Genomic DNA, 9245 nt, shown 5'->3' on the forward strand with positions numbered 1-9245 from the left:
TCTAAAGCTCCTTCCCTTAGTCTTTTGTGAAGGTGTCAGTGGAACAGGACCCATAACTACAGTCAAGAAAATAAGCCAAGAACAAAACAGCTTAGAGAAGAAGGAAGGAAAATTTACCAAAGAATTTCACTCTTGGCTGTTACCTAGCTTTTTGCACAAGTCTGTGGAAGGCAAAAAGAAAAAAGAAAAAAGAAAAAAAGAAAAAGAGAGAGAGTAAATTTGGGAAATTTGAGACAGAAAACATCTGCTATTTTCTAAGGCTCCTGAATGAGGTCATAAATTTTTCTAGAGTACATTTTTGAAAGTTATGTTTTTACCTCAACACATAACTCTGCAGCAGGGTCCAATGCTCTGTTACACACTGAAACCATTATTTACAGATGGTGCCAAAATAGTCTTAAGATTACTCTCCAACTTTCCTTGTAAGGAAAACTAGAATGGATGGTCTGTGTTAAAATGAGCAGTGCCATAGGTAGAAACACACCTGGGCGGTGCTGCATCCCAGACATGCAGCGCTACAGTTACAGACAAGATGGCAGAGCGCGAGCACAGCGGTGCTGTTCTTAACACCCAGACACTCAGAACTGCTTCTGAAGTTTGAACAGAGCTGCATCATATTTAAAAATCTCCACCTCCAGTTAAAATCTATTTTTCTAGCACATAATGAGTACATCAGTGGAGTCAAGATAAACTTGCAAATGGCTCTAGCCACCGTGAAAGTTTTAATAACCACAGTCTTAGTAAATGCTTAGAATACTTAAAAACACACACATACAAATATAAATCAGTGCAATCAGAACTTCTGACGAGGGCAGTGCATCTCTGGTTTAAGGAAAGAAAATATATTCGTAGCTTAATTTTAACAAATTAACCTTATTCTAAATGAAGATTTAATTATACATCCAGCATTTGATACATTTTATATGCATGGTCATAACCTGAAAAACAAATTCAATAGTAACAGTTCTCTCTTAATAACAAATTCCTACTTGAATTCCATATTGCACATATTTTTAGTGTCTACTCTTTAAATAAATTTAATTCTTCTTCATGTAAATATGAGAGGACCATTCCTACCGCCCTTGCTGAAAGAAGGTGCCTTGAACAAGGATTCCAATTTTCCTTTCTTGACAATCCAGAATGAGAATGAATTCAACTTTGTTAGTCCAAAATGGTTATTTTACGTTGTAAAGATGGAAAAGGCATATTAACAGAATTTTTGGTTTATTAACCAATTTAATTTAAAATTTCTATACCACGAGTGCTTAAAAGCCTGACCCTTTTGTTAATCCACCAAATACTCCATAGAGTGATCTAATCATATCTTGACCTGCTCTGGAGATCTGTTTGGAAATGGTACAAGGAGGGGAGTTTTGGAGAAATGATATGTAACATAAATGCCATTAAATAGGTCACCAATTCCATGTAAAATAAAATGACTGGCATCTCCTTCCTGCTTCCAAAGGAAAGGCCTACTATGCCACATAAAATTGTGATCATAGTGGGTAACATTTCTACAGTGCTGAGAGAGTATGAGATCAGACTGATCCCATGTCCAAATCCTTAAGTTTAAGGATATGGAGTACAAGTGAACTACAGGAAGAGACAGAAAGAGGAGGACTCTGCCCTGAAGGTCTTTAGGATGCTGGGGGGTTTCAGGAACTCTCCTGCAGCTCATCCTCTGTTTCCAGTTCCACCAACTGTGTCCTCAGGATGTTGACCTCTGCTTGTAACTCCCTGTTGTATTCAATGATGTTCACCATTTCCTCATATACTTGATCCACGTACTTAGAGAAGGGGTTCCATCCTAGGAAAATTCTCAGCTCACTGGGCCTTTTGACCCTGGACCACAGAGATACTGTTTTCTGCTGGAATTGAAATTATATCTTTCACTTTCGTTTTTGCCCATAAATGTTCCAAACTGGGAGGCATATGCATGCTCAAAGAGCATGAGGAAATGCTCCTTAAACCCTAAAGAACAAGGGAACTCACAGAGTAGCCACACACAGCCCCCCAAAAAGAGAAGAACTACAGGCGCTGCCCACTTCTGCTTGCTACTGCAATAGGCAGACTGTGCACAGTGGTGTTGGAAGGAGTGAGGAGCCTGAAGCCACTCTCTGTCTGAAGCCTTGAAACCTCAGACAATCTGTCTCTGTGGTTCCAAAATGAACTGAGCCAGGGAAGCTGCCCACAGGATAGAGTCAGTTCCTTCTGCTCCATGAATCAGGACTGATGCTCCCTCCCTGTGGATGCACTGAGGGGCTAGGCAGGCAGTGGTCAGAATCTCTTGGCCACCAGTCAGCCAGTCGGAGGCCTCCAACTTACTGAGCCATGGGTCCATGTTATATGTTTGGTCATCGCAAACTTCCACAAGTTTGGTTAGGCTGTGATACCTCTCAATGGACTTAGGAAATTGCCTCCACTGGGGGTAATGGCTTCCTGTTCAAAGTCACCTCCTTTGGCTCTAGCTTGCTGTGCCACATTCAGACTACAAGTGTCAATGATGTAGTCATGTGTTCTGCCCTGAGGGTAGCATTTATCAGTGTCTCATCTTCCTTGTGCCTTCTCCCATTTGTGCCAGTGAGTGACTGACCATTTTGCATAATTATCATTTCATTTTTTAAAAAATGAGAATAGCTGAATACTGGAATGTACCCTGTGTGTCCAATATAGGTACCTTTGGAAGAGCTTCATCATCAATGGATTTGGGCACTATGACAATTGGTCAGATAGCAAGGGCAGATAGCAAATTCCTTATTGCCATAGCTTAGTCTTCATTCACTGGTAGCTGAAGAGTAGAGTTCACACTCTTGCTCAGGAAGGAAGCAAGGAACCCTCCTCTATCACCTCAAATCTGGGCCCATAGAAGAAAGGGTACATCAGAGTCCAGGGTAGACAATGCCTCAGTAGTTCTGGCTATATTTAAAACGTTCCTCCATTCCAAGACTATCCAACCCAATAATTGGAGAATCATTATGTTTTATCATGATGATATCCAGCAATCCCACAAATTGATTGTCGACAGCACGATGGGTTTTTTTATTATTTTTAAAAGTTTATTGGTGCATAATAATTGTACACAATAGTGGGATTCATTGTGACATATTCATACAGGCACGAAACACAACTGTATCAACTTCATTCCCCACTACTTCTCTTGTCCCTTTCCTTCTCCCTCCCCCGACCCCCTCCCTATACCTTCTGTTGTCATAAGATCTCTCTACTTTTTTCCTCTCTACCTTCTACACAAAAGAGAAAACATATGACCCTTGGCTTTCTGAGTCTGGCTTATTTTCACTTAACATGATGTCTATAAATAGCATAATTCCATTCCTCTTTATGGCTGAGTAAAACTCCACTGAGCATATACACCACATTTTCTTTATCCGTTTATCCGCTGATGGACATCCAGGCTGGTTCTACGACATGGTTATTGCAAATCATGCTGTATAAACAGAGGCATATAGATATCTTTAGACTATGCTAATTTTAATTCTTTTGCATAGATACTGAAGCATGCTACAGCAGGATCATATGTTGGGTCCAATCCTAGTCTTTCGAGAAATCGCCATACTGATTTCCATACTGGTTGCACTAGGTGGTTCCACAGCTCCTCTGTGTTGTCCTGAGGTGAGGACAGGATGAGGTGGTGGCCATCAGACACAGGGTCCCCTCCTCAGCCAGACAGAAGGGCCGGTGCAGCACCACGTTGTCCATCCATGGGGTCTTAATCAGCTTCCCATACTCCTTGTTCCTCCAGCAGCTGGGACCAGACGCCCGCTGAGCCCAGGACCTCCAGGCATTTACAAGCGCTGGGTTGGCAGGTGGGGGTGGGGGTGGGGGTGGGGAAGGGGAGGCCCCTGGGAGGGGGAGGCCCCGCCCCGCCCCCAGACAGCGTGAGCGCCCGGAGGCCCGCGGGCTCCACAGTGGCCAGCCCCTGCTGCTCCTCCTCATCACCCAGGCCCGGGGCTTGGCCACAGGGAGGGCCACCGCCACCAGGCCCGCCAGCTTCACCGCCGCCTGGAGTGAGCTGCCAGCTCTTGTCCCCACTTTCTTCCCTGCGAGTCCCGCTACTTGGCCCCACCCCTAGAGCGTGGAACCTAAGGTCCGCTCCTCCCCCTCGGGGTAGGCCACGCCCCAAGCCCCAGCCACGTGCGTCCTCTGGCCCCGCCCCGCGCCATCCTGGCCTCTGAGGCGCGGCGGTTGCGGTTTTTGAGCGCGGATCCGTGGTTTTGCTCCTAGAGACGCCGCCCCCGGAGAGCCGCTATTTCTTCTTCTTTCCCCAACGGAGGGTGAGTTGGGGCTGGGGCCGGGGTCGGGGGCTGGTAGGCGGGCGGGAGCCAGCGTGAGGGGCGGTGCGGGTTGGCGGGCTCTGGCGGTACCGGCAGGTGCCCGGGGCGGGGAGCGCCGCGGCTTGAAGGGTCCGGGTCCCGCGGGGGAGGCTGCAGGTACCGAGGGAGACTCCAGCCTCGCGCCCCCAGAGAGCCCCCCGCTCTCTCCCTCCTTCCTTCTCGAGTGGGTGGGTGGCGGGGACTGGGACCTACCGCCTGACCCCGGGGTCCCCCGCCCGCTCTAGGCGCCTTGGGGGAGGCAATTCCTGCTCTGAGACCTGCGGCCGAACCGTTCCGAAAGCAGGTCCCGAGGCAGCAGGGGATCTCGTCTCCCATCCCTAAGGTACCCGCAGTTTGAATTTGCTTGGTCTTGCTAGTCGCGGAGGTTTGCCTACAAAAGAGTGGTTTTATTCCACTCCATACTCAACCCCGCAGAGGATGAGGGTTTTTTGTTTTTAAATATTAGTTGTAGATGGACACAATACCTTGATTTTATTTATCTTTATGTGGTGCTGAGGATTCAACCCAGGACCTCACACGTGCAAGACAGGTGCTATAGCGCTGAGCTACAACCCCAGACCCCGATGTGCTTTTTAAGCTACTGTTCTGCTTTAAAATGTTTTACCCCCAAATATGGTATATTGATGATAAGGATTTAATTTTCTTATTTTAATGTTGACTCAATTTGGGTAATTAGGGTGTGTAAGGAATATGAAAATGTGGAATGGGGCTTTGGGGCAATAGGAAGGATGAGCTCATAATTTTTTTAAAAAAGAATTTAAATACCCAAATAAAAATAATTTACCCACATGATTGACTTCCCACCCCAAAGAATACCTTTCTTGGCCTTATTCTTTCCCTGCCCTGGTCTGTGCCTTTATTACCCAGTTCTTCCCCATTCCTAAGCAACTTTGCTTATATGGTATTGAATATTTATTATATTGGATGTATAGTCTCAGTTGAACTTCATTCCCCACTGTGCAACCTTTCCATATGTCCAGAATTTCTGCTCCTTAAAAAAAAAAAATAATCTTGGGCAGGGGTTGTGGCTCGGTGGTAGAGTGCTTGCCTCGCAGGTGCTTGACCCTGGGTTCGATCGTCAGCACCACATAAAAATAAGTGAAATAAAGGTATTGTGTCCAACTACAACTAAACTAAACTACAACTAAAAAATTAATATTTTTTTTAAATCTTGCAGTTATCATCATTAATCATAGAGTGTTGTTTTTGTTTCCTTGGGGTAAATTTTATATTCTTTCTTTATCACTTGATATAGATTGTTTTCTAAACAAGGTACATTTGCACTACTCATTTTTCAAACTCTGGATATTTGTCCTTTTTTGCTCACTGTATGTGGAATTCAGCAGGGTGGCAAGTCATTTTCTGTGTATGTTGAGACACTTTGTGCAGTTAGTGTTGTATAGTACCAACTCCTAAAAATCAGGCCAAGACCAAGTTCTATCTGCTCCTGAGAGGCTGTCCAGCCTTGAGTAAAGTTGTTCATCTGTAAACTTCCCCCATTTCTAAATTGGGCTTAATTCTTGTACCTGCTTCAATGAGCTGTCATAAAAGTTCAGATCAAGTGTTAGAATAGAGAATCCATGAAGTTTCTAATAGTGGATATTCAGGATTGTATAAGGTATTCAGGGAAGCATTTCTACTCCAGCTTCACCAAAAAAAAAAAAAAAAAAAAAAAAAAGAAAGAAAGAAAAGAAAAGAAAACCAGACTGTGGGAAGGGAATTTTCTTAAAGACTTTATTGCAGATAATTTAAACATGGTCCCCACTTATAAAGTAAAGGAGCTAAGTAGATAAAACACTATACTGAAAGAACTTATATCCTGGGGCTGGGGTTATGGCTCAGCGGTAGAGTGCTCGCCTAGCACGTGTGAGGCCCTGGGTTTGATCTTCAACACCACATAAAAATAAATAAATAAAAATAAATGTATTGTGCTAAACTACAACAAAAAAATAAATATTAAAAAGAAAAAAGAACGTATATCCCAGTGAGTGTAACATTTGACACACATATGTTCTAGAAACTGTGGAGGTCACCAGCGCGTAAGCTGGGTGTAGAGAATTCAGTGTAGTAAGGTTTTCTGTGCCACATTGAATGAAGAGCTATTGTGGAAAAGAGGGTGTTCACATGCAGCTCTGCTTCCTGTGCATTTGTCCTTAGATATACCCAGACACCTCTGTGAATGAAAATTTTCCACTCAGAATGATTTTTTCCCCTTCTGCTTTTAAGTCCCTGGCTAGTCCTTCAATCCTAGGCTTCCCAGCCCAATAGTGGCCCCCCCATTCCAGCTCAGTTGCCCTAGAATAAGGTCCCCCTGGAGTAGCCTATAGCAACCACACTGCCCTGGATGGGAGGGGAGAGGTGTGATGGCTCCAGTTATCCATTCCAAACTATGAAATGGAGCAGGGGCCCCAAGTGTCACCAGGCAGAGTGGGCTACAGGTGGCCAGAGAGTGGCAGGTCCCTCCAGCCTGAAGCTGCCATCATTAGTCCTACCCAGTCCTGTCCCTATAAGGGATAGAAGATATCCCACAATGGCATAGAGATTATTTTGATCTGAGAACATTTGAGAAATAGTAAATAAAGGAGGAGGACTTTTTCTCAATTCTCCTTATCTGCATAAAAGCAAAACTTCACAAAAGAATTCACATGTCATAAATGTCTTTCCTAGATTTTGGGAGTTCTCCGACCTGGGGAAATTGATTTCTGTCCTGAGGCTAGAGAAGAAATCCCCCCAAATAAGAAGTCACCTAATTGTCACAAAACTGTATCCTTTCTCCCATCTGTTCTCCAGAGGGCCTGCTTATCTTTCCTAGAAGTCATTTCCTTTAAGAGTCCTTTGTCGTCTTCCCCTTCCCCTGCTAAGATGGGATAGAAGCCCTAAATTCTAACCACTTCTTAATGCCACATTTTCTGAGTTCCTCTTTTTTTTTAAAAAAAAATTTAGTTATACATTTACACAATATCTTTGTTTATTTCTTTTTTAAATTTTGTGCTGAGGATCGAATCTAGTGCCTCACATGTGCGAGGCAAGGACTTCGCCAGTGAGCCACAACCCCAGCCCTGAGTTAGTTTATTTTTTAGGTTTTTTTTTTTAGTTGTTGATAGAACTTTGTTTTTATTTTTTTATATGTGGTGCTGAGAATCGAACCCAAGCTAGGCAAGCACTCTGTCACCCCAGCTCTCAGTTCCTGCTTCTTTAACACAAGGAACTAAGGCCTCAACATTTTTTAATACCTAGAAATCAGTTTGGATAGTGCATCATTTTTTTGGCTCAGAGTCTGAAAATTGCTGCCTAACAAATTTAATAACAGATATATGTCTATGATAAACAGAAAAGCAAGGGAAGAAAAACCAAATTTTTCAGAAATTTAGTTTGGGAACACACATACTTTCACCTAGACTTTTAATATCTCTGTCCTGATTTTTGCTTCCTCAGGATGATGTCACAAAACTCTTATCTGCTCCAGAAAGAGGAGTGGCAAGGAAATGTCATTGCTTCCCAAACCAGGGAGAGTGTATGTGCTATGAGAAAGTGAGAGTGTGGTTGTGGCTGGCCTTAATCAGGTGCCCTTGCTTCCTCTTCTGCAGGGACCTTCAGGTTCTCAGCAGAGCTGGGCATGAGGGCAACAAGTCTTGGTGTCCTGTGCTGCTCTCCACTTCCCAGGCCTGTCCTGTGCCAGGGTGCTAGTGGAGGACCCGCCTGTCCTGTACCCCACTGCAGCATCAGGGAGGGAAGGTGCAGGCATAGAAGGCTCAGGCTGCTCTGGCTCCTGAGTGTCTGCAGCCCTCTGTCTCCTCAGAGACAATTTGGGTCTTTGTTGGATAAATACTGGAGGCCGTGTGGATTGTCCAGGAGAGACGTGGGAGCTGAAGTTCCAGTTGAATTAGAATTCAGGACTTGAGAAGGGTGACAGTGTTAATCCTTCCCATTTTCAAGTACTTCCATTTCTCTTCCTCTGCATATTTTTGTTTATTTCAACACTGTCATCATCTGTCCCTGCCTTTTGTCAGCTTCTTATTCCCCCAGTCAAGACCACTGAGTATCCCCAAATCTTCTTTCTACCTCTGCTTTACATTGTCCCATGAGTGCCACAGTTTGTGTTAAGTCAGGTCCTCAGTCTCATCCAGGTTATGACTAGCCTGGATGTCATCGTCTTCTTTCTGAAATCACATGGAGATTTGCTGGTGGCAGATATAGCCTCCACCTCATTTATCTATTGATTGATTTTTTAGAGTCTTGCATTTTAGTCTCACGCATTGTAGGAGAGCACTGTACCCCTGAGCTGCAGCCCCAGCCCCTTCCTTCATTTTAGTACAGACTCCAGTGGCAGTTACCAGAAGTGTGAGACAGATTTTAGATGAAGAAAAGTCCATTTACTGAATTTTTCCTGTGATTCAAGCAAGTTTCATCACTTGAGTTGAGTGGTGGAAGCCCTGTTCCTTGTTGCTCCTGGTACTTAGAGTGACTTTGTACTCACTGTCAGTTCCTCTACTTGTTCTTCTGCACAGAATGCTTTTGTGAAAGTATGTTTTCTTTAATGCCTTTATTTTATTTGTTTATTTTTAGGTAGTGTTAAGGATTGAACCCAGTGCCTCAAACATGCTAGACAAGTGCTCTTCCCCTGAACTACAGCCCCAGCCTGTAAAAGTATGTTTTAATTCACCAGATATCAGACTTGTCATTTGATAATAACAGAAACCAACTCATTCGCTCATGAACCAATATTTGTTGAATGTCTGTGATGTGTGAGTTCACATTACTGGTGTGTGAGGTGCCTTAATGGTTGATACAGGTAAAGATCCTTGTTTTGTGGGATTAATATTCTCGTGGAGGGAGATTTACAGAGAATGTGATAAATAAGTTATCCAATATATTGAAGTGATAAGCATTATG

At 43.9% G+C, this 9245-nt stretch overlaps 1 pseudogene across 1 annotated transcript; it reads right to left on the reverse strand.

Annotated features, from left to right (window-relative positions):
* Positions 1–1655: 1655 nt before the first annotated feature.
* LOC308635507 (myotubularin-related protein 9-like) lies at positions 1656–3954 on the reverse strand (annotated as a pseudogene). Its single transcript has 2 exons — positions 3596–3954; positions 1656–3029 (listed from the first exon to the last, which is right to left on the reverse strand). The product of its transcript is annotated as a myotubularin-related protein 9-like (transcript).
* Between the last annotated feature and the right edge of the window lie 5291 nt (positions 3955–9245).

This window comes from Spermophilus citellus (assembly GCF_964194105.1).
Source record: "Spermophilus citellus genome assembly, chromosome: 17".
Lineage (NCBI taxonomy): Eukaryota > Metazoa > Chordata > Mammalia > Rodentia > Sciuridae > Spermophilus > Spermophilus citellus.